Source organism: Bombina bombina, chromosome 3 (genome assembly GCF_027579735.1).
Source record: "Bombina bombina isolate aBomBom1 chromosome 3, aBomBom1.pri, whole genome shotgun sequence".
Lineage (NCBI taxonomy): Eukaryota > Metazoa > Chordata > Amphibia > Anura > Bombinatoridae > Bombina > Bombina bombina.
The window spans coordinates 1,524,650-1,533,512 of NC_069501.1; the positions used below are offsets into that span (position 1 = coordinate 1,524,650).

General features: G+C 40.6%; 1 pseudogene; it reads right to left on the reverse strand.

Moving 5' to 3' along the window:
* Positions 1-6,255: 6,255 nt before the first annotated feature.
* On the reverse strand, positions 6,256-6,474 carry LOC128654980 (uncharacterized; annotated as a pseudogene).
* Between the last annotated feature and the right edge of the window lie 2,389 nt (positions 6,475-8,863).

Below are 8,863 nucleotides of genomic sequence, written 5' to 3' on the forward strand. Positions count from 1 at the left end.
TTCAACCCCCCGATCTGGGGGGGTCAAACCTGCATAAATACTAGGCATAGCCTTTTAATAAATGTCATTCTGTTTAAACCTGAAAACTGGCTGGGTTGTGAATTGCTGATTCCCTATGCAGGACATTGTTCTCTGGTGTTAACCCTTGGTATCCTGTTGGTACCATTACAATTGGTGGCAAGCGACGGAATGAACCTTATCGCCCAGAAGAGCAACTACACAAGCCAGTAACCTCAGGAAGAGGGGGATTACTACAATACTGACTAAGATGGAAGGAGTACCAGGGACCAAAGTGAATGGAGATGGATTATTCTAAGCTAAAGAGACAAACGTTAAAGGAACTGCTAGAAGCCAGGGGAAAGATAGGCAGCAGCAAACCCAAGGCTATATTAATTGCTGAGCTGATGGAGGGAGACAGAGCTCGCAGCGCTACGCCTCCAGCAGCCATGGAGGAGACCCTATACCAGAGGGAAATGAGGACCAGGCTGGAATTTTTACCCCAACCTGTACCACGGGATATGCTATCCGTGGTAATGGCAGATGTGCAGGAGTACGTGATGGCACACAGTCCGCGGAATGCATCCTCCCGAGCAGAATCCATTTTGGACGCACTCAGCAACCCAGTAAGACCCAAAATCCCATACCATACATTTAAAATGTTTTGTGAGGAGAAGGATGAGATCGATGGGTATTTACAGGATTTTGAGAGACTGTGTGAGTTACATGATTTGGAGCAGTCCGTATGGGTGCCGGTGCTAGCAGGCAAGCTAGCCGGTAGAGCAGCGGAAGCGTATCGCGCTGTACCCAGGGAGGACAGCAAGGATTACGCTAAAGTGAAGAGAGCGATCTTGGAAAGATATGCCATTACCTCAGAGGCATACCGGCGCAAGTTTAGAGGCCTGCGCAAGCCAGAAAGAGATTCACATGCAGAGTGGGCCCACAAGCTGGATCAAGCATCTCAAGGGTGGATACAGGCCAGCAAAGCTACCACCATGGAAGAATTGTGACAACTGATGCTGTTGGAGCAATTCTTTAACGGCTTGTCCCCAGAAGCCCAAGAATGGGTGAGAGATCGAAAACCCCTCACCTTAACCGAAGCAGCCAGATTAGCAGACCAGCATTTTGATGCCAGGAGGCACCATGGACTACAGCCTAACAACGGACGGGCGAATATACAATGCCACACCTGCAAGCAGTGGGGACATATGGCACGTGAGTGCACCCAAAATCGGAGCAGACAAGCTTGGAACAAGGTCAGACAGAACCAGGCCCCAAGGGCGGCTGCTCACCATTACCAAACGGAGCCAGCCGCTCATGAGGTGTTGAGCACCCAAGCCGAGGAACCCCTGGGAATTCTGCATGAGGTGATGTCGGTCCGGGCCGCCGATAACTGGCAACATCACCGCCAGCTGGGGACTGTAGAGGGGAAGGAGGTCCAGGGACTTCGGGATTCGGGAGCTACTTTAACCCTGATAGCTCCCCATTTGGTGCCGGATACAGTACACACGGGCAGATCCGTGGCAGTACGAGGGGCAGGGGGAGCGGTATACCGATTGCCCACTGCTAGAGTGGAGTTCCGACCCCCAGTCACCCCAGCAGCTGCCAGTTACCAGCCCCCGGCGCACCGCTATACCGCACGGCCTCCGGCCACGAACTACCCTCAGAGAGCCCGGTTCAATTCGCAGGACTACTCACAACCTATTCAGTGCTTTGGATGTAAGCGACTAGGGCACAAAAGACCAGAGTGTCCCCTAAACGCAGCAAATCAAGCACAGTCCTGGAGAAGACCCGCCGGCGGAATCCCACATAATCCTCAGCCTGCGGCCCGCTACGTAGAGGCGCCAGAATGCTGGGGCAGCCTACATGAAGCAGACCCCATGCAAGCTGCCCACTGGAATAACCGGCAGCGGGTTAAAGTGAATGGGAAGGAGATCAGTGGTCTACGGGATACTGGTGCTACCATGACCTTGCTTCAAGAGAACTTGGTGTCTGAGAAACAGCACACTGGAGACACTATGGCTGTGAGGGTAGCAGGGGGCACTGTGTTCCGCCTACCTGTTGCCAGGGTACATTTGGATTGGGGAGTGGGCGCTAGACTTGGGAATGTGGGGGTCAAGAAGGACTTACCTGCTGATGTTCTCCTTGGAAATGACTTGGCCCCCCTTGTTTCTGCCTATGCTCCCATGGATCCCGCTGATGTTAACCCTGTGACTACCCAAGCCCAGTCCCTCCGGGAAGAGACGCTTCCATGTTTGGAGTGGGGGCAGTACTGAGCCAAGTTGGAGCAGATGGCGGAGAACACCCCGTAGCTTACTTGAGCCGAAAGTTGTTGCCCCGGACATCCCCAAGCCGATCCGTTGGGATCAGACTGTGTATGCTGGCTTGGTTCTGGGGGAGCATTGTGGCAAACTAAGCCACTTCTGGACTATAACGTAAGAAAGGTTGTCTATAGGCTGTATATTGTGCTATGTAGATGTGACAGACCCTTCTGTCAGCACTGAAGGAGTTAACTGTGTTCAGCTTTAGCCTCAGCTATTGTGCACTGTCATTAATGTTATTGATAAACAGTGATGCAATTTCAAAATCCACCAATTTAGTGAACGTATTCAAACTGTAATTAGACAGGTTAGGATTAAACTGGCTTTTCTTTCTGAGTCCCAGACTATCTAGCTTTAACATATCATGTCCCAAATTCTTGTTTGTCTCCTTATTGTAAATGGAAGTATCGTGCATCTCCTGTAGGACTGTAAAGTAAAAAATTTGGTTTAATGAGATGCACGATACTTCCATTTACAATAAGGAGACAAACAAGAATTTGGGACATGATATGTTAAAGCTAGATAGTCTGGGACTCAGAAAGAAAAGCCAGTTTAATCCTAACCTGTCTAATTACAGTTTGAATACGTTCACTAAATTGGTGGATTTTGAAATTGCATCACTTAAAAACAAAATAAAAAAGCAAAACAACAAAAGGCAAAGATTAAAATCCATTAATGTTCACAAACAGGACCATCAGGCATTAAAAAGCATGAAAAGTGACAAAAATATCATACTCAGGGGGCTGATAAGGGAGGTGCCACTGTAGTAATGGACAAACATTATTATGTTAATGAAATCAGAGAACAACTCATTGACACCTCTGTGGCAAACCTAGCCACTTCTGGACTATAATGTAAGAAAGGTTGTCTATAGGCTGTATATTGTGCTATGTAGATGTGACAGACCCTTCTGTCAGCACTGAAGGAGTTAACTTTGTTCAGCTTTAGCCTCAGCTATTGTGCACTGTCATTAATGTTATTGATAAACAGTCCATTGTTTAATCACCCTCAGAGAGCAAATGCTTAGGTGATAAGAAAAGCCAAATGTGTCTTGTGTTTAAATTGTTATCAGCTTAAGCAAGGTAAATCTATTGTATCATGTCAAGGGCGTGTTCCCTCCATCTAATGTACAACATTCTTTCAACCCCCCCGATCTGGGGGGGGTCAAACCTGCATAAATACTAGGCATAGCCTTTTAATAAATGTCATTCTGTTTAAACCTGAAAACTGGCTGGGTTGTGAATTGCTGATTCCCTATGCAGCACATTGTTCTCTAGTGTTAACCCTTGGTATCCTGTTGGTACCGTTATAACCTCCACTTATAAAAAGATACCCAGTAACCCCTTGAGTAGGATACAAAAAGAAATTAACCACATACTCAAACAGGCAGAAGATCAGCAAATTATTGACAAAAAGTTAGCTGATTATTTAAAGGTAGAGGATCCCAGAATACCTATATTTTATACGGTCCCAAAAATTCACAAAGACCCCACTAGACCACCAGGTAGGCCTATTGTTTCTTGTGTAGGTTCAGTATACACCAATATAGCTATTTACCTAGACAGATTGCTACAACCGGAAGTGACCAAAATGGCCACTTACCTTAAAGATACTGGACACTTCTTAGATAAAATAAAAACACTGGAATTGCAGTCTGACAGATATATTCTTTACACAATGGACGTTAAAAGTTTATATACGTCCATTAGTCATGAAACAGGTATTGCTATTATAAGAAAAGTACTAATGGTCAGTGGGGGTTATTCACATGCTCAATGCTATTTTTTGGAGAATTTGTTGCGTCTTGTATTATACTGGAATCTTTTTCTTTTCCAAGATGATTGGTTCATACAAGTGAAGGGGACAGCAATGGGCTCCAATGTTGCCCCATCATACGCCAACCTTTACATGAATGAGTTTGAGGAGCGCCTGGTATATGAAAACCATCTATTCAGACAACACGGATCAGTGTGGTGGCGCTACATAGATGATGTGTTTGGCGTGTGGTGGGGCAGCATTGGAGAACTAGAGGAATTTACAAAGGAGCTTAATACTATGGTAAGAGGTTTACAATTTTCCTTGACATATAGTGAGGAATGTATCACATTTTTGGACACAAAGATTACCAAGGGACACAACAGACTTGATATAGACATCTACACAAAGGAGACTGATAGGAATACGCTATTAGTTTATAACAGCTTTCACCCAAAAGGCCTGATTAATTCATTACCAAAGAGCCAATTACTGAGGGTGCAAAGAATAGTAAGTACACCAGAAGTTAAGAACAAAAGGCTGTTAGAAATGTCTAATAAAGTCAAACATAGAGTTTATCCCTCAAAACTGTTGAGTCAAACTGTCAAGGAGATTACTACACCCAGGGCACCACGAGAAAAAATAAACAAACAGGACAGATTAGTATTCGTGTCACAACATAGTTCATATAGCCAAATTGTAGCTAAAGCAATAAGAAAACATTGGCACATACTCAGAAATTGCAATCAGCAGATTGAACAATTCAGGGATTACCCTTTAATGGCCTACAGGAGGGTAAAAAATATTCGGGACCATCTCATAAGAAGTGATATTGGCTCTGAAAGAAAAGACACACAAACATACATGAGTAGTAAGAGAAATGGTAGTTACCCCTGTCTAGGATGTGTTAGTTGTAACTCAATTATAAAGGGCCCAAATTTTTACCACCCACATAATGGCAAACGTTATGACATTAAGGGATTCTACACTAGTGACAGTAGCTATGTAGTCTATCTTATAAAATGCCTGTGTTCCATGTATTACTTAGGAGAGACCACACAGAAAGTGAAAGATAGGCTAAGTCAGCACAGATCAAATATAAGGAAGAAAAACTTGGAAGCACCGCTGTCCAAACACTTTCTAGAGAAGGGTCACAATGTAAGCCAGCTACGCTGGCAAATCATACAACATATCCCTATTCAACGTAATGGTAAAAACAGAGAGAAAATCCTCAAACAACAAGAGATGAGGTGGATTTACCAATTAGATACATTAATCCCTAAGGAGTTAAATAGGGACTTTGACCTCAATTGTTTCTCCTAAATTGTTTTCTCCTAAGTTTATTACTCATGTAATAGTATTAAAAATATCACTCACATCTGTAATTGTATACTGTGGAAACAAAAAATTTTGGTAATGACATACATCTAACAGTTAGGCACTTTACCTATGTGTTTAACATTTTTGAAAAATTATTCCAATGGAAACAAAAAATTGAAATTATAGTGGTAATACCTTAAAAATCTATCTAATATATAACCAAAGCATGTATATGTCAATATGAGAAAGGTATATATATGTTCATTGTTGCCATTCTAAGTATGTTTAGCCTGATACATTTGTTTTAAATTTTGTATATACATTGTATTTTGTAACCACTAGGGGGTGTGACACTTCCCAGGATGAAGCCAATTGGCGCCAAAGAGAGGTATAAGTTATGTGAACAGTGTAATACAATTCAGCATGACTAAGTGGGTTTGCCACAAAACGTTGCTGCTTTTTATGTAACCTCAATAAAGCATTTAAACTAAGATACTGGTGCTGGTGTCACTAAGAATATCCTCTGATTTCTGGGGCTGTTGCAGTTGCCCCTTGCACCGGGCACCTTACTACACTGATAGTGCTGTTCTCATCTACATTTGGAAACAAAATTAATAAATAAATCAATAAATTAGGAAAGACATGATTAAATTAAGAATGAAATAAATAATACCGAAGACGTCGCCTCCCCAACAGACGTTTTCTAGAATTTCAGCAAGCACACAAAGGGTTAACAAGAGACTGAAAGCAAGCGGCTCGCACTGACAAAATACAAGCAAAAAGGAAAAAGGCAGATAGGAGGCTGCTTGCTGAGGCTTCTTTTCCACTTGTTGTTGTTTTGTTTTTGTCACACAGCAAAAGAGAGGGGTGCACCGGTCCTGGAGGTACTGCAATACCAGGTCAATGCGTGGAGTGGACAGAGCAAGCTCTTCTTCCATCTCCCTGTTTCAAAAATCCATTTAATATATGGCACCCAGATAGGGCGCGTATCAGATATTAAACTGATAAGAACAGATTTTTTTTTTTTATCTTTTTCACTCAGTCCTGAGCATAAAATCCTTCTTATAAAACCTGATGATATTCAATTCGTGCACAAATATCAACAGAAGGAACTCAAACAAATCATCGTGAAAAAGCCAATTATAATATAGAATAATAAAACGAAATCCCTACCTAACAAAGTAGAAGAAAAAAAGAAAATAAACTTTCCCTATAAAACTTCCCTATCACATATCCCTAACAAACTGTCCCTCTCTTCACCACACCCACTAAATATCCCTCACACTGTCCCTCTACATTAACTCTACAACTATCCCTGTAAAGGAAAGAATTTAACAGAAATTAGATCTAGCAGCTTTCTCACCCTTATACCTTTTCTCTCTCAAGTAATAAATATGTATTAGACTTGGGGTATAATTTATACAATTTTTAGCTGATAAAACTTCATGATTAAAAAGAAAAACATTTCTTGCAAGCCAAATGGCCTCTTTGAAACAGTTAATAATTAGCCATACATATAAAAACTTGTCTTCGTCTATGCAAAGCATTCTACCATATTAAACAGCCTCGTGATTTAAAATTCTAAGACCACCTACCCATTTTAAAAGAGGACCAATTTGTCTCCAGATCTCCTGTGCAAAAGCGCAATTCCAGAATATGTGCAGTGGCGTCTCATTAGAGGCACACATGGCTCTTGGGCACTTGGCTCTGGCAACCAAGCCCCGCCTATGCTGGAACTCCCTCGTGGGCAAAGAATTTGTGACAATTCCCCATGCTAAATCGTTCTGAAAATTACTCAAAGCTTTATTTGCCACATTCTTCCAAATCTTCTGAGAAACATTCTCAGAAAAATGTAAAACTGTAGAGACCCGCTCACCAGATTTAAAAACGCCCAAAAGTTTCTTATGATCCATTAAAACCTCTACAGTAAAACTTTGTAACTTAAAAACACAAATAATCCTCTCTAAAACAATAAAATGCTTAGGCAGGTTAAAGGAATAAGGTCTGGTTAAAAACAATTGCAAAAGAAGTATTTTTCCAGCCTCCAGTTAAACTTTAAAAAGACCTTTATTCATTTCTTACAGGGTCCATCATATCAACAACGTTTCAAACCTATGCCAGGTTCTTAATCATGTCTGCTGAATAGTATACAGGTGTGTCTTTTATACCTGTCCAACTTTTATCAGATTACACTATAGTGCCATCTTGTGGTCAAAATTTTAAATTACATGTGATAAACTATTGAAAAGGGATTTATTATAAATTCTTATATTCTGAGTTAATTTCTTCATTACTTATATGTATTTATCACATGGAAATTTAAAACCAAACTTATATACATACAATTAAAACCTATACACATAATAGTATCAGAATCAAATATGCTACTACAGATATATGCTATCATATTGAATTAGAAAAATAATGACCATTCAAAATCTTTATTTAAGCCTTCAGGTATCATTGTATTTAATTTATTTATCCAAAACATCTCCCTTCTTTTAAGCATTTGGTCCCTGTCACCCCCCCTCATGGGTCTGTCAACTTGTTCAATGACTTGAAACCTAAGTTGACTGATGTTATGACCCAAAATTATTTTTTATTTCAAGACACTTTTTTTCTGCAGAAGCAAGGCACTACAATGGGCTCCAGTGTAGCCCCAACATATGCCAACATTTTTATGTCCCATATAGAAGAGAAATTCGTATATTCACATCCATTATTTTTACAATATGGTGCAGCATGGTGGAGATTTGTGGATGACATATTTGGCATATGGTGGGGTGACACTGGTAGCCTATTGCAATTTGTTCAACATCTAAATACATCTGTCGCTGGTCTCAAATTCACACTCAACATGGAGGAAACAGGAGTAGCCTTTTTAGACACCTTTGTATATAAAGAACAAGGTTTCTTGAAAACCGATTTGTATGTGAAACCCACAGATAAAAATAAAGTGTTACAATATGACAGCTTTCATTCAAAAAAGACAATAGAAGCAATACCCCAAGGTCAATTTAAAAGAGTGAAAAGAATAGTGACGGATGAAAAGAGATGTGACATAAGACTAAATGAAATGGCAAAAAAATTCAAAAGAAGAGGGTATCCAGAAGAATTAATTACAAAACAATTAGAATACTTTAAAAATAAGGAAGCTAACAGCATAAAAAACAAAACAAAAGAAAACAGAATGATATTTGTAACTCAATACAACTCTCTAGGAACAAAAATATCACACATTATAAATAGACACTGGCACATACTCAGAGATTGTAATCCCCATGTGGAGGACTTTAAAAATATACCTATGGTAGCTTATAAAAAGACTAAACATTTGAGAGATGAATTAGTAAGGGCAGATATAGGTAGCAATAGGAAGACTTTACAAACAACAATAGGATCTGATAATAGAGGTTGCTATCCTTGTCTTCATTGCAGTCACTGTAGTTCAATAATAAAAGGGAAAGATT